General features: G+C 46.6%; 2 protein-coding genes across 3 annotated transcripts in view; one reads left to right on the top strand and one right to left on the bottom strand.

Annotated features, from left to right (window-relative positions):
* The window catches only part of LOC149454644 (hydroperoxide isomerase ALOXE3-like), a 105,557-nt gene extending 93,068 nt beyond the window's left edge, over positions 1-12,489 (bottom strand). Inside the window, exons 1-2 of the mRNA XM_089687302.1 lie at positions 12,364-12,489; positions 9,026-9,081 (exon numbers count right to left, since the gene is read on the bottom strand). The gene's annotated coding sequence lies outside the window, so the exon portion shown is untranslated. The remainder of the gene's footprint in view (positions 1-9,025; positions 9,082-12,363) is intronic.
* Positions 11,778-19,747, top strand: part of ELMOD1 (ELMO domain containing 1) — a 188,221-nt gene continuing 180,251 nt past the window's right edge. For both annotated transcript variants that reach the window (XM_089687305.1, XM_089687303.1), the window contains exon 1: positions 11,778-11,967. The gene's annotated coding sequence lies outside the window, so the exon portion shown is untranslated. The remainder of the gene's footprint in view (positions 11,968-19,747) is intronic.

The raw sequence follows: 19,747 nt of genomic DNA, 5'->3' as shown, positions 1-19,747 counted from the left end.
TCAAGGACTTTATTTATTTATTTTATTGAATTTCTGTGTAATGGATATTTAGCTTATGCTATTTTTCATCTATTGTATTTGGGCAACACTTTTTTTTTGCACCTGATGTCATCAGTCTGATGGCCAGAATAGGTGTGGCCAGGTCCCACTTCCCAGCCTGTGACTGGACAATTATGAGCGTATCTCTCTGTCACTCTGCTCTCTCCTCCTATCAGAATGCTTTCTGTCAGCACATAAACTGATTGGCTCCTTGCACTGCTTCTTCCTCTCACACTCCAGCCCTGTTATACAGGGATTGCAAGAAGCTGATACCAAGTCAAAATCAGGTACTTACACTGCCTGCATGAACAATTTACATTAACCATTTGCAGACCACCTACCACACTTTTACTGCAACAGAGCGCCCCTGCTGCGCCGGATCTGGGTAGGTAAATGTTGATGTCCACTTGGTCAGCAGGTCTCAGCCAATGATTTATGGCCAGGACCTGCTGATCTGTTTAGCGAATGACATTACAGAGGCCTGTGTTTACTAATAACACAGGGCTCTACATGGGAACATCAATGTGTCTGATTTGTCTCCCTGCACAACACATCTCGTAGTAAAAGCAGCACACATTACACACATGACACATTGTTAGACACACAGTTAACCCTTTGACTGCCCATATGTTAACCCCTTCCAAGCCAGTGTCATTAGTACAGTGACAGTGTATAGTATTAGCACTGATCACTATATTAGTGTCACCGCAGATGTGAGTTAGCGTCAGATTGCCTGCTGCACAATCACAGTCCCACTATAAGTTGATCACTGCCATTACTAGTATAGTGTCGAAAGCTGTATAAATTCCACTATATACAGTATACCATAGTTTGTATGCTCTATAACTTTCAAACAAGCCAATCAATACACGCTTATTGGGATTTATTATTTTTACCAATAACATGTAGTAGAATACATTTTGGCCTAAATTTATGAAGACATTTTATTTTTTAAAAACTTTTTTATTGGATACAAAGAAAAAAAAGCTCTGTTTGTGTGAAAAAATATAAATAACATTTGTGTACAGTGTTGCATGACTGTGCAATTGCCAATATATAAATAGCAAAAAAATGCCCTGTTCATGAAGGTCCAGAGCTTAAGTGGTTAAAGTGGTTGTAAAGGATATATATATATATATATATATATATATATATATATATTCTTTTTACCTTAATGCATTCTCTGTCTCTGCATTGAGGTAAAAACCTTTCTTTTTTTTTGTTTTTTACATGCACAAAGAATTACTCCTCTCATTCTGGCATGCACTGGGGTGAGCTGGCAGTAAAAGGGTTCATTTAGTAGCTTCTCAAAAAAGTTTTTTTTTTTTTTTTTTGTAATGAAATTTGAAATGGGTTATTATTAGAGATGAGCGAATCGAAGTAGGCGAAGTGGAATTCGTTTCGAATATTAGGAAAATTTCGATTCGCGTCGAATCCGAAAATAAGCAGACTTTGGATGCGCAAATCGAAATTTTTCCTAAAATGGCGGCGACATGTGTGGCGATGGAGCGGGGATGTCTGGGAAGGCGCGCAGACAAGGCGCGCTGACCCATAATGCATTCATTCATGACATGTGATCGCATTAGCCAATCAGCAGCCAGCCAGCACAGTGTAATGGTCGAGCTATAAATGGCGGCCATTTTAGAATTCTCCATTTGCCTCCAGTCATTCAACAGAGGCAGACCTGGCTGTATTCAGGGAGAGAGTTAGGGACAGAGAAACGTTACTTAGGGACACAGAAACGTTAGTTAGGGCCACAGAATCGTTACTTAGGGCCACAGAAACGTTACTTAGGGCCACAGAAACGTTACTTAGGGCCACAGAATCGTTAGTTAGGGCCACAGAAACGTTACTTAGGGACACAGAATTGTTACTCAGGGACAGACAGAAATGTTACTGAGGGATACAGAATTGTTACTGAGGGATACAGAATTGTTACTGAGGGCCACAGAATCGTTACTTAGGGCCACAGAAACGTTACTTAGGGCCACAGAATTGTTACTTAGGGACAGACACAAAATTGTTACTGAGGGACACAGATTTGTTACTGAGGGCCACAGAATCGTTACTTAGGGCCACAGAATTGTTACTTAGGGACAGACACAGAATTGTTACTGAGGGACACAGATTTGTTACTGAGGGCCACAGAATCGTTACTTAGGGCCACAGAAACGTTACTTAGGGCCACAGAAACGTTACTTAGGGCCACAGAATTGTTACTTAGGGACAGACACAGAATTGTTATTGAAGGACACAGAATTGTTACTGAGGGCCACAGAACCGTTACTTAGGGCCACAGAAACGTTACTTAGGGCCACAGAATTGTTACTTAGGGACAGACACAGAATTGTTACTGAGGGACACAGATTTGTTACTGAGGGCCACAGAAACGTTACTTAGGGCCACAGAAACGTTACTTAGGGCCACAGAATCGTTAGTTAGGGCCACAGAAACGTTACTTAGGGACACAGAATTGTTACTCAGGGACAGACACAGAATTGTTACTGAGGGATACAGAATTGTTACTGAGGGCCACAGAATCGTTACTTAGGGCCACAGAAACGTTACTTAGGGCCACAGAAACGTTACTTAGGGCCACAGAATTGTTACTTAGGGACAGACACAGAATTGTTATTGAGGGACACAGAATTGTTACTGAGGGCCACAGAACCGTTACTTAGGGCCACAGAAACGTTACTTAGGGCCACAGAATTGTTGCTTAGGGACAGACACAGAATTGTTACTGAGGGACACAGATTTGTTACTGAGGGCCACAGAAACGTTACTTAGGGCCACAGAAACGTTACTTAGGGCCACAGAAACGTTACTTAGGGCCACAGAATTGTTACTTAGGGACAGACACAGAATTGTTACTGAGGGACACAGATTTGTTACTGAGGGCCACAGAAACATTACTTAGGGCCACAGAAACGTTACTTAGGGCCACAGAATCGTTACTTAGGGCCACAGAAACGTTACTTAGGGCCACAGAAACGTTACTTAGGGCCACAGAATTGTTACTTAGGGACAGACACAGAATTGTTACTGAGGGCCACAGAATTGTTACTGAGGGCCACAGAACCGTTACTTAGGGCCACAGAAACGTTACTTAGGGCCACAGAAACGTTACTTAGGGCTACAGAAACGTTACTTAGGGCCACAGAATCGTTACTTAGGGCCACAGAATCGTTACTTAGGGACACAGAAACGTTACTTAGGGCCACAGAAACTTTACTTAGGGCCACAGAATTGTTACTTAGGGACAGACACAGAATTGTTACTGAGGGACACAGAATTGTTACTGAGGGCCACAGAACCGTTATTTAGGGCCACAGAAATGTTACTTAGGGCCACAGAATTGTTACTCAGGGACAGACACAGAATTGTTACTGAGGGATACAGAATTGTTACTGAGGGACACAGAACCGTTACTTAGGGCCACAGAAACGTTACTTAGGGCCACAGAAACGTTACTTAGGGACACAGAATTGTTACTCAGGGACAGACACAGAATTCTTACTCAGGGACAGACACAGAATTGTTACTCAGGGACACAGAATTGTTACTGAGGGACACAGAATTGTTACTGAGGGACACAGAATTGTTACTCAGGGACACAGAATTGTTACTGAGGGACACAGAATTGTTACTGAGGGACACAGAATTGTTACTCAGGGACAGACACAGAATTGTTACTCAGGGACAGACACAGAATTGTTACTGAGGGACACAGAATTGTTACTGAGGGCCACAGAACTGTTACTTAGGGCCACAGAAACGTTACTCAGGGACACAGAATTGTTACTCAGGGACAGACACAGAATTGTTACTCAGGGACAGACACAGAATTGTTACTGAGGGACACAGAATTGTTACTGAAGGACACAGAATTGTTACTGAGGGACACAGAATTGTTACTGAGGGCCACAGAACTGTTACTTAGGGCCACAGAAACATTACTCAGGGACACAGAATTGTTAATCAGGGACAGACACAGAATTCTTACTCAGGGACAGACACAGAATTGTTACTGAGGGACACAGAATTGTTATTGAGGGACACAGAATTGTTACTGAGGGACACAGAATTGTTACTCAGGGACAGACACAGAATTGTTACTGAGGGACACAGAATTGTTACTGAGGGACACAGAATTGTTACTGAGGGACACAGAAACGTTACTCAGGGACACAGAATTGTTACTCAGGGACAGACACAGAATTGTTACTCAGGGACACAGAATCGTTGAATTAAAGAGTATGTCAGACAACATGCAGAGGAGTGGCAGAGGAGGCAATGTTTTAGGAGCGAGCAGACGTGACAACAGAGGAAGGGGTCGAGGCAGCACTATTCGCAGCCAGAGGCCAGTGCTCCCGGTGTTATCCAGTACAGTGAGGAAGAGCTAACAGAGGGCGGTCAGGAACGGGGGGAGACATCCGCCTCTTCAGCACCAGGCGAAGAAGTAGTGGCGAGGAGAGTGGCTCGGTAGCCGGTCTAGAGACAGGTCTGTCTCCTGACCCACACGCAGCCGAGGGGGCTAGTAGTGAGGCGGAGACCCTAATTGATGATGATGAGGCTGATCGCACTTGGCAGCCTCGTCGTCATCAGGCTATTGCTTCCGCATCATCAGGAGAAGAGGGTGGCAGCTTGGCAGCGAGCAAAACAGTCGGTGGGTTGTCTCCATCGCCACACTCTGCCATGTGCCACTTTCAGGTCTCCTCACACACTGCTGGTGTGTTCCATTTTTTGTCATAGGGTGCTGGCAGATTACGGGCCTCCCATAGCTGCTGCCAGGCCCCTAATCTGCCATGGGCCCCTGTACCGCCTCCTCATGCTGCTGCCAGGTCCACAGTGTCTCATGCCATGTGCCACTTTCAGGTCTCCTCACACTGCTGGTGTGTTCAATTTTTTGTCATAGGGTGCTGGCAGATTACGGGCCTCCCATAGCTGCTGCCAGGCCCCTAATCTGCCATGGGCCCCTGTACCGCCTCCTCATGCTGCTGCCAGGTCCAGGCGAACGTAGTCACACAGGGGAGGAACTTCTCAGTGTAATGAACAGAGAAATCGACAGATGGCTGTCTCCGCGCAAACTGAAAATCGGAACCATGTTGACCGACAACGGAAAGAACATGGTGTCTGCTCTGCGTCAAGGAAGGTTGTGCCATGCGCCATGCATGGCTCACGTGTTCAATCTGGTTGTCAAGCGGTTCCTAAAATCCACCATCCCAATGCAAGACATCCTTAAAATGTCACGTAAACTTTGCATGCATTTCAGCCATTCCTACACCGCAAAGCACACCCTCCTTGAGCTGCAGCGGCAGAACGGAATTCCACAGCATCGCCTGATCTGCGACGTTGCAACAAGGTGGAATTCAACCCTACACATGGTAGACCGCCTTTACGAACAGCGAAAGGCCATCACCGATTTCCTGATGTTACAAGCGGATAAAGGTACTCCCCTGTGTAACTTCGATGTCAGCCATTGGCAGCTCATGCGTGACACCTGCCGCTTGCTCAGGCCCTTTGAGGAGGCCACGCTATTCGTGAGTCGGCAGGACTATGGGATGAACGACGTCATTCCTCTGTTGCACGTCCTGGAACAAATGCTGTTAACAATGGCTGGTCAGGGTGCGGTAGACGTGGCGCACAGATCTCAACGCCACATGACCCCTGTGGGGGCAGGACAGGAAGAAGAGGAGGAGGTAGAGGAGGATATTTGTGCTCAGGAATTATTGAGTGAAATGGGTGGTTTTTCCACTCAGCGGACAGGAGTGGAGGAGCAGGAGCATCTGGTAGAGGAGGAGGAGGAGGAGACAGAGGACCCAGATGCACCGTGGCAGTATGCTGTGGAGATGGAGGCAGGGAGTCCCTCGCATTCCTTGGCACAAATGGCCCATAGCATGCTCGGATGCTTGCGTAGCGACAGCCGAATAATAACCATCAGACAGAGGGATGACTTTTGGCTGTCCACCTTGTTGGACCCTCGCTACCGTTCAAAAATGGTGGCCTTTTTCACACCTGCTGAGAGGGAGGCCAAAATAACGTACTATAAAAACCACCTATGTAGTCAGTTGGTCTCTGCCTTTGTGCGTCAACGTCCATCCTCAGACACTGTGGGCCCTGTGCGCTCGCGTTCCGCTGCCATGGCAGCAAAGGAGGGGTGGGGTGGTAGGAGCAGTGGCAGCTCCACCAGCAGCGGCTGCCTCAGTCTGCAGTCGATGATGAGTAGCTTTCTTCACCAGCGCAGTGAGGAAACTACTAACCAGCCGCAGCAGCAGCAGCATCAGGTGGACCTGGAGCAGGACCTCAAACAACAGGCTTAGGCCTACTTGGACAGCACCCTGCCAACCGAGGTAGACAATCCCCTTGACTACTGGGCAACGAAACTTGACCTTTGGCCCCAACTAGCTGAATTTGCCCTTGAAAGGCTGTCATGCCCGGCCAGTAGCGTGGCATCAGAGCGTGTGTTTAGTGCGGCAGGAGGTATTGTAACTCCGCGGAGGACACGACTGTCCACCCAAAGTGTGGAGAGACTCACGTTTGTGAAAATGAATCAGGCGTGGATTAGTCTGGATTTCAAACCACCAGTTCCTGACACAACTGACTAAATCCGCCATGAATCATGCCCCAAACATGTGCCACTTTCAGGTCTCCTCACACTGCTGGTGTGTTCCATTTTTTGTCATAGGGTGCTGGCAGATTACAGGCCTCCCATAGCTGCTGCCAGGCCCCTAATCTGCCATGGGCCCCTATACCGCCTCCTCATGCTGCTGCCAAGTCCAGAGTCTCTCATGGGTCCCTGTACGGCCTCCCATTGCTGCTGTCTCCATCGCCACACTCTGCCATGTGCCACTTTCAGGTCTCCTCACACTGCTGGTGTGTTCCATTTTTTGTCATAGGGTGCTGGCAGATTACGGGCCTCCCATAGCTGCTGCCAGGCCCCTAATCTGCCATGGGCCCCTATACCGCCTCCTCATGCTGCTGCCAGGTCCAGAGTCTCTCATGGGTCCCTGTACGGCCTCCCATTGCTGCTGTCTCCATCGCCACACTCTGCCATGTGCCACTTTCAGGTCTCCTCACACTGCTGGTGTGTTCCATTTTTTGTCATAGGGTGCTGGCAGATTACGGGCCTCCCATAGCTGCTGCCAGGCCCCTAATCTGCCATGGGCCCCTGTACCGCCTCCTCATGCTGCTGCCAGGTCCACAGTGTCTCATGCCATGTGCCACTTTCAGGTCTCCTCACACTGCTGGTGTGTTCCATTTTTTGTCATAGGGTGCTGGCAGATTACAGGCCTCCCATAGCTGCTGCCAGGCCCCTAATCTGCCATGGGCCCCTGTACCGCCTCCTCATGCTGCTGCCAGGTCCACAGTGTCTCATGCCATGTGCCACTTTCAGGTCTCCTCACACTGCTGGTGTGTTCCATTTTTTGTCATAGGGTGCTGGCAGATTACGGGCCTCCCATAGCTGCTGCCAGGCCCCTAATCTGCCATGGGCCCCTGTACCGCCTCCTCATGCTGCTGCCAGGTCCACAGTGTCTCATGCCATGTGCCACTTTCAGGTCTCCTCACACTGCTGGTGTGTTCCATTTTTTGTCATAGGGTGCTGGCAGATTACGGGCCTCCCATAGCTGCTGCCAGGCCCCTAATCTGCCATGGGCCCCTGTACCGCCTCCTCATGCTGCTGCCAGGTCCAGAGTCTCTCATGGGTCCCTGTACGGCCTCCCATTGCTGCTGTCTCCATCGCCACACTCTGCCATGTGCCACTTTCAGGTCTCCTCACACACTGCTGGTGTGTTCCATTTTTTGTCATAGGGTGCTGGCAGATTACGGGCCTCCCATTGCTGCTGCCAGGCCCGTAATCTGCCATGGGCCCCCGTACCAACTCCTCATGCTGCTGCCAGGCCCGTAATCTGTCATGGGCCCCTGTTGTCGCTTGTTGGCATATTCCGCTCGTTCAGATGCTCCTTCTCCTGCTACTCCTCTTCACGGATTCCGTCAGCAGTCTTTCTTGGAATCCGTTTCCAAGAGACAACAGTTTGCGAGCACGCACCCGACGGTGCAGAAGCTGAACGTCCTCCTGTCCAAGTTGCTGCTGCCAGGCTCGTAATCTGTCATGTGCCCCTGTACCGCCTCCTCATGCTGCTGCCAGGTCCAGAGTGTGTCATGGGCCCCCGTACCGACTCCTCATGCTGCTGCCAGGCCCGTAATCTGTCATGGGCCCCTGTACCGCCTCCTCATGCTGCTGCCAGGTCCAGAGTGTGTCATGGGTCCCTGTACGGCCTCCCATTGCTGCTGCCAGGCCCGTAATCTGCCATGGGCCCCCATACCAACTCCTCATGCTGCTGCCAGGCCCGTAATCTGTCATGGGCCCCTGTACCGCCTCCTCATGCTGCTGCCAGGCCCGTAATCTGTCATGGGTCCCTGTACGGCCTCCCATTGCTGCTGTCTCCATCGCCACACTCTGCCATGTGCCACTTTCAGGTCTCCTCACACTGCTGGTGGTTTCCATTTTTGTCATAGGGTGCTGTATGGCCTCCCATTGCTGCTGCCTCCACCGCCACACTGTGGCTCCACACTCTGGTTTTGGCCCCGTGACTGCCCAAATGAGTGAAGTGTGCGGTGATTCTAAGATCGACAGCACTCATCTGCATGTCATACTGACTGTCAGTATTATTTCTCTTCCCCAGCAGACTCCAAGGGCATTTAAATTAAAGGTACAGTGTTCTGCACTAATATAAAGGCTCTCTGAAGCCTAGAAACACCCTTTTATAAGTTAAATTCGCAGCGAATATATTCGACTCGAATCAAAATTTTTCCACGAATTCGCCGAATCAGTCGAATCGAATTTTTGAATACTTCGCTCATCTCTAGTTATTATACATGGTAAGTTACATGGTATACATGGTAGAGAGATTTCTGCAAAACTAAACCAGGAGATGAAAATTAGTTTAATGGCATGAATAATGAAGAACCAGAATTGTGTTACCTGCAGAAAACATGATCCTGGTGTCCATGTGACAGACATCTGTGTGAAATGTGACTCTGCAAAGAACAAAGGCAAAGCCTGAGTACATCAGTATGAGATGAGAACTTAGGAGTACTCCACATTGTACAGTTTGACACTGCATTCACACTTGAGCTTCATCAAATGCCTTTGGAGTTTTTTTTTTGAATGTGTGCTTGTAGGTGTGTTTTTGGGCAGTTTCAGACTTGGGCATTTTTGTTTTAGAACTAGTTACTAGGACTAGGCACTCCAAAACGTTTCTAGGGATCAAAAATGCCTGATTGCCCCAAAGAAGTTCCTGCACTTTTTTGAGCTTCAAGTGACTCAATGCTCCGGTGCGACTGAGAACCATTAAATATAATGGGAATTTTGATGTTGACCATTGAAGGATTTCAGAAAAGTGAAATCACTCAGGTGTGATCTGGACCTTAGGTACCCAGAGATATAAACTGATTATTCGGTAACCATGAGCTCATGAAATGACCGTCTATATCCAAATTCTATAGACATCTGCTTCTTCCATTTATGGGCTCTGTAATTTATGGGGTTCTATAAATTGTGGGGGGCCGTGTAATTTGTGGGGGTTCTATAAATTGTGGGGGGCTCTGTAATTTGTGGGGTGGGTTCTGAAATTTATTTGGGGTCTGGAATTTGTGGGGGGCTCTGGAATTTGTGGGGCGGGCTCTGTAATTTATGGGGGTTCTATAAATTGTGGGGAGCTCTGTAATTTTTGGGGAGGGTCTCTAATTTTTTGGAGGTTCTGTAATTTGTGTGGGGTATCTATACTGTAAGTGAGGGGGCTCTCTAATTTGTGGTTGGGGTCTGTACTGTGGAGGAGGGTGTTCTGTAATTTGTGTGAAGGGGGTCTGTAAATTGTGGGACTGGCTCTGTAATTTATGGGGGTTCTATAATTGTGGGAGGCTGTGTAATTTGTGAGGGAACTCTGTGATTTATGAGGTTCTATAAATTGTGGGGGGTGTAATTTGTGGGGGGCTCTGTAATTTGTGAGGCAGCTCTGTAATTTATGGGGGTTCTATAATTTGTGGGGGGTTCTGTAATTTGTCGGGGTTCTATAAATTGTGGGGCGGGGGCTCTGCAATTTGTGGGGCAGGCTCTGTAATTTTTTGGGGATTCTATAATTTGGGGGCTTTGTAACTTGTTGGGGGGCTCTGTACTTTGTATGGGAAATCTGTAATTTTTTGGAAGGTCTACACTTCTGTAATGTGTGTGTGTGTGTGTGGGGGGGCTGTAATTTGGGGGGTATGCTCTATAATTTATGGGGGGCTCTGTTATTTATGGGGTTCTATTAATTGTGGGGCGCTTTGTAATTTGTGGGGCGGGCTCTGTAATTTATGGGGAGTTCTATAATTTGTGGGGGGGGGGGCTGTAATTTGTAGGGGCCTCTGAAATTTATGGGTGGGCTCTGTAATTTGCAGGGTGGGCTTTGTAATTTATTGGGATTCTATAATTTATGGGGGGGGCCTGTAAATTGTGGGATGGGCTTTGTCATTTGTGGGGGACTCTGTAATTTGTTGGGTGGGATTTGTAAATTGTGGGGTAGGCTTTGTACTTTCTGGGGTTTCTATAAATTGTGGGGGGGTTCTGTAATTTGTGGGGTGGGCTCTGTAAATTATGTGGGTTCTATAAATTGTGTGTGTGGGGGGGGGTCTGTAATTTGTGTTCATGGGGGGATCTGTAATTTGGGGGGGGCTTTGTAATTTGAGTGTGTGTGTATGCTTTAAGAGAGAGGGTTGTATAATTAGTGTGTGTGTGTGTGTGGGGGGGTCTATTCTATAGGAGAAGAGGGTCTGTAATTTGTGGGGGAGGGTTGTAATTTGAGTGTGTGAGGGGGGTGTATTCTGTAAGAGAGGGTTGTATAATTTTTACAGGGGGGGAGCAATTTTATAGGGGAGGGAGTCTATAATGCATGCGTGTATGTGTGTGTGTGGGGGGGGGGGGGTTGCAATTTGAGTTTGTGAGGGGGGTGTATTCTGTAAGGGGGGGTTGTATAATTTGTGGGGGGAGTAGTCTGTAGGGGAGGGGGGGTCTGTAATGTGTGTGTGTGTGTGGAGGGGTGTATTCTGTAAGGGGGGTCTGTAATTTGTGGGGGGAGTAGTCTGTATGGGAGAGGGGGTCTGTAATTTGTGGGGGGAGTAGTCTACAGGGGAGGGGGGTCTGTAATTTGTGGGGGGAGTAGTCTGTAGGGGAGGGGGGTCTGTAATTTGCGGGGGGAGTAGTCTGTAGGGGAGGGGGGTCTGTAATTTGTGGGGGGGTAGTCTGTAGGGGAGGGGGGTCTGTAATTTGTGGGGGGAGTAGTCTGTAGGGGAGGGGGGTCTGTAATTTGTGTGGAGGGTAGTCTGTAGGGGACGGGGGTCTGTAATTTGTGGGGGGGTAGTCTGTAGGGGAGGGGGGTCTGTAATTTGCGGGGGGGGTAGTCTGTAGGGGAGGGGGGTCTGTAATTTGTGGGGGGTAGTCTGTAGGGGAGGGGGGTTTCCGTCTCTGTAATGGGGGGGCTGTAAGTACTGTAATGGGGGGGGCTGTGAGTACTGTAATGGGGGAGGCTGTGAGTACTGTAATGGGGGGGCTGTGAGTACTGTAATGGGGGGGCTGTGAGTACAGCCCCTATTCCCCGCATCTCTCTCACACACCGACATTACTCGGAGAGGACCGCCGCACATCTCCCTCCTCCCGGCACACACATCCCTGCTGCTAAGGCACCAAGGTGAGAAAGTGGGCGGGGGCGGGGATATTCTCGCTCGGATTGGCTGCAGGTCTCGGGGACGCGCCTGTGTTGTCCTCGCTCCTGGAAGCGCGCCCCGGTGCAGTGAAGCGGCTGGACCCGGGACACGGTGAGTGACAGCCGGAGGAGGAGGAAGATGATGATGATGGGACCCTGAACCTTCGGAGCAGAGCAGTGTGAATAGGTGAGAGCCCCCCTGTACAGCCATGTACACACCCCCTGCACCATCCATACCAGACAGCCACCAGGAGCCCAGACATTGCGATGCTCGGTGCTGGGATGGGTGATGGAGGAGAACACCTACCTAGGAAGGAAGGGGGTGCAGACTGATGGGTGTGGGGCAATAGATGAGTACCACTCAGCTCCCTATGGGGAGGCTCCTATATAGTCCACAGACCGGGGACTACACCTGGACTGGTAGTGCTCCTGGGACATAAATCTCTGTATGTGGCATTGCAGGGATTGGATGGTGCCTGATCAGTATATCTATGTATATGTGAATGGATGGGGGGGGGGCATTGCTGTCACGTATATTCATGTGGATTTCTAAGGTGATTTATGATGAAGTAGTCTCCCTCACCCGCTGTCGTGGTGACCGCCTGCCTGGCGGTTGGTGCTCTGTAGACGTGGAGTGTTGATGTTGCATGGATATTCCTTGGAATGTGTCTTTGTAAGGACCGGAATGACTGTAGAGGATTCCCTGGGGTTGTCATGCTTGTCTTGTTATTCATGACCCAATGAGTACAATTTTTGTTAAACACCAAGACAAAGGGGATCACTATTGTTCATAACAACCAATCATATTTGTTGTTTCATTTGAAAGCGTGCACCAGATTGGTCTCTATGGGGTTGATTTACTAAAACTGCAGAGTGCAAAATCTGGTGCAGTTCTGCATGGAAAACCAATCAGCTTCCTGGTCTCATTGCCAAAGCTTAATTGAACAAGTGGACGTTAGAAGCCGATTGGTTACCATGCGCAGCGGCATCGGATTTGAAGTCTGTGTAGCCCAGAACATATAATCCTGCCCCAAAGACGTACCTGTACTGTGACCAGTGACAACACAACATCACTCACATAGAAATGGGCCACAAAGAGTAAAATGGAAATCTTTTTCTCAATGCTTCTAGGAATGAACAGGAATGAACAGGGGCTCAGGCTTCTTTCACATTGGCGGTAGTGTTTACTCTTCTCTGAAAAGCAATCCATGGATTGCTTTTCAGAGGGTGGTATATCAGCAGTTTGCCACTGTGCATAAGACAATCCTGCTGGGGTGGGGGGATGGTAAAACCACAGCTCAGCTGCCTGTAAAAGAGCCCTTAGTGTTACTTAAAATAGAATTCCAGGCAAAAGCAAACTTCTCTTAAAAATGCTCCCTCCCAACACCTATGCTGACCAACCTGTGTAAGAAAGATCCGTATACTTACCTTTTGTCAGGCTGCTGCAATCCAGTCATGTGATCTCCCCTGTGTCAGTCACTGGCGGCTGCAGGGGAGACGAGAGAGTGCTCGACAATGGCTGGTTATGTGGTGACGTCACTTATAGGATTCCTATGGCCCACAGTACTCCCTCCTCTCCCCTGCAGCTGTCGCTGGCTGAGAAAGGGGAGCCGGATCATGTGATCGGACCAGTGTGGCATGAAAATAGGTAAGTGTTCAGATCTTTTCTTTCACAACTTGTTTGAAATAGGTGGGGGTGGGCATTTTTAAGACTAGTTAGGTTTTGCCTGGAATTCTACTTTTAACTGCAGTAGAGGAATATCAGGACTTTCTCATTTCCAGGCAGGGCTGGAAGAGCTGTGTAAATCTTAGGACTGGATGGACAGTAATACACATAGTTTGGCAGGTAGAACAGCTCCCATGTAAGTATTTCATAGTGCACAGTTAGCAGTCATTTTGTGAGTGTCTCACCCGGCAGTATGGTTTTCTGTTGTAATGTTGATTTGTGACATTACTAGATGGTATGCAGGTCTAGTAATTGTCATGACTATTCACCCCGCTCACTGCTTAGAAACCCGCACATACAGTTAGGTACATATATAGTTGGACACAAGAACAATTTTAGATTTCTTCAGGTATTTACCGAAACATATTCAAGCTATAGTTCTATAATGGATATGGGCTGAACGTGCACACTCTCAGGTTTAATTTGAGGGTATGTACATCCAAATTGGAGGAACGGTTTAGGAATTACAGATCTTAAGAGTAGCCATCCCCCCGTTTCAAAGGACTAAAAGTAATTGGACAATTGAGTATAATCATAAATAAAATGTTCATTTTTGATATTTTGTTGAGAACCCTTTACTGGCAATGACTGCCTGAAGTCTGGAACCCATGGACATTACCAAAGACTGGGTTTCCTCCTTTCTGATGCTTTGCCAGGATCTAACTGCAGCGGTCTTCAGTTGTTCTTTGTGGGTCTTTCTACCTTTAGTTTTTCCTTCAGCAAGTGAAATGCATGCTCAATTGGATTGAGATCAGGTGATTGACTTGGCCATTGCAGAATATTCCACTTCTTTTCCTTCGACAGCTCCTGGGTTGCTTTTGCAGTGTGTTTTGGATCATTGTCCATCTGTACTGTGAAGCGCCATCCAATCAACTTTGCTGCATTTGGCTGAATCTGGGCTGACAGTAGATCTCTAAACACTGTAGCATTCATCCGGCTGCTTCTGTCTTCTGTCACATCATCAATAAACACCAATGACCCAGTGCCACTGGCAGCCAAGCATGCCCATGCCATCACACTGCCTCCACCATGTTTTACAGATGGCGTTGTGTGCTTTAGATCATGAACTGTTCCAAGCCTTCTTCACACTTTTTTCTTCCTGTCATTCTGGTACAGAATAATCTTAGTTTCATCCATCCAAAGAATGCTTTTCCAGAACTGATCTGGCTTTTTTCAGATGTTTTTTTGGCAAAGTCTAATCTGGCTTTTCTATTCTTCATGCTTATGTATGGTTTGCACCTTGTAGTGAACCCTCTGTATTTGCTCTCGTGAAGTCTTCTCTTGATTGTAGACTTTGACAATGATACACCCACCTCCTGGAGAGTGTCCTTCACTTGTCTTAATGTTGTGAATGGGTTTTTCTTTACCATAGAGAGGATCCTGCGATCATCCACCACTATTGTCTTCCGTGGATGTCCATGCCTTTTTATGTTGCTGAGCTCACCAGTGTGTTCTTCTTTCCTCAGAATGGACCAAACTGTTGATTTGGCCACTCCTAATGTTGCTGCTATCTCTCTGATGGATTTGTTTTGTTTTTGAAGTCTTACAATAATTTGTTTCACTTTCATGGACAGCTTCTTTGAACGCATGATGTAGGTTCACAGCAATAGAGTCCAAATGCAAATACCACACTTAGAATCAACTCCAGACCTTTTACCTGCTTAATTTATGAAGAAATAATGGAGTAGCCCACACCTGGCCATGAAATAGCTTTTGATTCTTTTGTCCAATTACTTTTGGTCCCTTAAAGGGGGGTGGCTACTCTTAAGAGCTGTAATTCCTAAACCCTATGGATGAACATACCCTCAAATTAAACCTGAGTCTGCACTTTCAGCCCATACCCATTATATAACTATAGCTTGCATATGTTTTGGTAAATCCCTGAAAAAAAAAAACTAAAATTGTGCCTGTGTCCAAATATATATGGACCTAACTGTACATCTTTGTATGAATTGGGTCATAACATCCTTGCATTCGGGATGGGAGGCTCCATATGTATTCCCATACATCGGGAGAACTCCATTGAGATTTCCTTGTATCAGTGGTATGACCAAGGCTGTATTTAGCATTCATGGTGGTTTTTCATGCAGGTTCTTCCCCTTGATCACCAACTGTGTTATGAGATTATGAGAAAAAACTAATTTAGAGCTGAGTGTACAGGATGTTGTTTGCTTTATATGCAAAGTTTATGTAGTGTGCCATTTCTGAGGAAGAGGAGAGCATATGTTACTTCTTTTATACCTCTCAACTGTCCTCCCAGCTTGTCATTTGAAGGGACCGTCTCTCTAATATGGAACTGGATTCCTATGGAATGTAATGAACTGTTTAAAGTGTTTCTTGTTTACAAGTGTGGAAAAAAGGTGTACGGTGCTCACATTGGGGTGTACGTACCATGCCGAGCAATCTGACCCCAGAGACTAGTTGGTGTGACTAGTTTGATCAACCATGATATAATCCGGCCCACGTCTAGAGTCAGTGACATATCCTCTATGTGCAAAGAATGAAGATTCAGGCCAGCAGAGTCTGACTATGGTCTCTGTTTCGGCTTGATTTAAGAGGATCTCTAATGAGGACTCTGATGGGGACCCTGATATATGGGGGACTCTGATAGAGACCCTTAAGTAGGGTGGAAGTTGATGGGAACCCTGATGTATGAGGGGGCTCTTATGCAATGGGGACTGTGTAGGGGACCCTGGAGTAAGAGGGGACTCTGATGGGGACTCTGAAGTAAGAGGAGGCTCTTATGTAATGGGGGCTCTGATGGGGACTCTGATATAAGGGTGCAAAGATTCAGGATTCAGGCCAGCAGAGGCTGACTATGGTTTCTGCTTCAACCTGATGTAACTCTGATGGAGACCCTGGTATATGGGGGACGCTGATAGGGACCCTGATGTAGGGTGGACTCTAATGGGGAGACTGAAGTATGCGGGGACGCCTATGCAATGAGGGCTCTGTAGGGGACCCTAAAGAAAGAGGGGACTCTGGTGGGGACCCTGAAGTAAGAGGGGACTCTTATGTAATAGGGCCTTTGATGGGGGCTGTGATATAAGGGTGCAAAGATTGAGGATTCAGGCCAGCAGAGGCTGACTATGGTTTCTGCTTCGACCTGTTGTAAGAGGGGACTCTGATTTATGGGGGACTCTGATGGGGACACTGATATAAAGGGGGAACTTTGATGTACGAGAGGACTCTTATACAATGGGGACTCTGAAGTAAGAGGAGAGGTTTATGTAATGGGGACCCTGATATAAGGGGGCTCTGATGGGGACCCTGATGTAATGGGGGACTCATTTATTTTTAAAACTGATTTTTTTTTCCTTTTTTTATGGCCTGTGAATATTTGTAAAATATACTATTTGGTTCTCATACTTGAAGGTTTGGAAATTTTAAGCTGCAGCCCTCTTAGGCCTCTTTTTTATGGGGTGGACTCCGCCAGGTGTCTGCTTGCTCAGCAGGGTATCTGTCCTCTAATCCCTGCAGAGCAGGTGGATAGCTGGTCCTTGACAGCTCTGCTTATGCAGAGCAGACACAGACATAGCCCATTTCCTCCATGGGTGGTCAGATATAAATGGACCACTTGTCAGTTTACACTTGAAAGTCATCTGATCCGATCCACTAACAGATCCCCAAACGTCTGTTTCTAGTGGATTGGATGTAGGTGGGTATAAATGGACGTAGAGGAAAGTGGAGGGTCCAATTGGGTCCACCTAAAAAATGGACAGGTAGACTTGATTGGACCGCTGGTGTGAAAGGGGCCTAAGGGTACATGCATACAGTATACAGGCGTTAAAGACTAAGTTCACCTTTTGGAGTATGTTACACCCATATTTAGGGTATAATCTGTAATATGTTCCAGCACTCCCCTCCCTGCACCACTGTCACTTTTCAAAAATGACATGGCTATGCGGGAGATCTGTGAATGAATGAACTACAAGTCCTGTCTGCCACCGCAGATGGCTTGTAGTACTCAATGAACTGCTAGAGCACTGATGAGCACTCTAGTAGTCATTCACAAGCCCTGCAGCTTTCAAACTGACAGCCCATACAGAGGTACGAACTGAAAGCTAAAGCTGGTTTGCAGGAGCCTGACATGGCACTTGTGATTCACTGATCATGGGTGCAATGCTCTGCAGGCTCCTGTGGGTGTTGTAGCTGCACCGACAACACTTGAAGAGGTTGAGTCCAGTGTCAGAGCTCTGAAGGCTATGCTGCTGGAGCACAAAAAACCTTTCAGATGTAAATAATAGAGATAAGCCCAGGAGGTGACAGGCCAACTCATTGAGTGCCTTCAGTTTTTACAAAGTTGCTGAATCCCTGGAATTCAGCTTTAAACTGAGAGAGTTGAGCTTTGAGCTTGCATAGGAACTAAGCTATTATCATTAACATCCCATCGGAATGTTTATTAATTATAATATAATTTTATTCATCATGCCAACTAATAAACATTTATAAACAACTCCACTATGCATAGCCCATTGTCATCAACATACAGTGCCTTGAAAAAGTATTCATACCCCTTGTAATTTTCCACATTTTGTCATGTTACAACCAAAAACGTAAATGTATTTTATTGGGATTTTATGTGATAGACCAACACAAAGTGGCACATAATTGTAAAGTGGAAGGAAAATGATAAATGGTTTTCAAAATTTTTTACAAATATCTGAAAAGCGTGGCGTGCATTTGTATTCAGCCCCCCGGAGTCAATACTTTGTAGAACCACCTTTCTCTGCAATTACAGCTGCAAGTCTTTTTGGGGATGTCTCTACCAGCTTTGCACATCTAGAGTGACATTTTTGCACATTCTTCTTTGCAAAATAGTTCTAGTTTATGTTCTGTCAGATTGGATGGAGAGCGTCTGTGAACAGCAATTTTCAAGTCTTGCCACAGATTCTCAATTGGATTTAGGTCTGGACTCTGATTGGGCCATTCTAATACATGAATATGCTTTGATCTAAGCCATTCCATTGTAGCTCTGGCTGTATGTTTAGGGTCGTTGTCCTGCTGGAAGGTGAACCTCCACCCCAGTCTCAAGTCTTTTGCAGACTCTAACAGGTTTTCTTTCTAAGATTGCCTTGTATTTGGCTCCATCCATCTTCCCATCAACTCTGACCAGCTTCCCTGTCCCTTCTGAAGAAAGCCTTTACTACAACATGATGCTGCCACCACCATGTTTCACAGTGGGGATGGTGTGTTCAGAGTGATGTGCAGTGTTAGTTTTCTGCCACACATAGCGTTTTGCTTTTAGGCCAAAAACTTCAATTTTGGTCTCATCTGACCAGAGCACCTTCTTCCACATGTTTGCTGTGTCCTACATGACATCTTGCAAACTGCAAACAGGATTTCTTATGGCTTTTTTTTCAACAAGAAGAAACTTGCCACTCTTCCGTAAAGGCCAGATTTGTGGAGTGCACGACTAATAGTTGTCCTGTGGACAGATTCTCCCACCTGAGCTGTGGATTTCTGCAGCTCCTCCAGCGTTCCCATTGGCTGCTTCTCTGATTAATGCTCTCCTTGCCCGCCCTGTCAGTTTAAGTGGACGGCCATGTCTTGGTAGGTTTGCAGTTGTGCCATACTCTTTCCATTTTCAGATGATGGATTGAACAGTGCTCTGTGAGATGTTCAAAGCTTGGGATTGTATAACCTAACCTAACCTTTTTTACATAACCTAACCCTGCTTTAAACTTCTCCACAACTTCATCCCTGACCTGTATGGTGTGTCTTTTGGCCTTCATGATGCTGTTCGTTCACTAATGTTCTCTAACAAACCTCTGAAGGCTTCACAGAACAGCTGTATTTATACTGGGATTAAAGTACACACATGTGGACTCTATATACTAATTAGGTGACTTTTGAAGGTAATTGGTTCCACTAGATTTTAGTTAGGGATATCAGAGTAATGGGGGATGAATACAAATGCACGCCATACTTTTCAAATATTTATTTGTAAAAAATTTATACTGGGATTAAATTACACACAGGTGGACTCTATATACTAATTAGGTGACTTCTGAAGGTAATTGGTTCCACTAGATTTTAGTTAGGGATATCAGAGTAATTGGGGCTGAATACAAATGCACACCACACTTTTCACATATTTATTTGTGAAAATTTTTGGAAACCATTTTTCCTTCCACTTCACAATAATGTGCCACTTTGTGTTGGTCTATGATATAAAATCCCAATAAAATACATTTATATTTTTGGTTGTAACATGACAAAATGTGGAAAATTTTAAGAG

The sequence above is a fragment of the Staurois parvus genome, unplaced genomic scaffold, assembly GCF_062004578.1.
Source record: "Staurois parvus isolate SC_StPar_1 unplaced genomic scaffold, SC_StPar_1.0 ptg000422l, whole genome shotgun sequence".
In the NCBI taxonomy this organism is placed as follows: Eukaryota; Metazoa; Chordata; class Amphibia; order Anura; family Ranidae; genus Staurois; species Staurois parvus.
The sequence above is the reverse complement of the archived record's forward strand: the minus strand, read 5'-3'. Positions and strand labels throughout refer to the sequence as shown.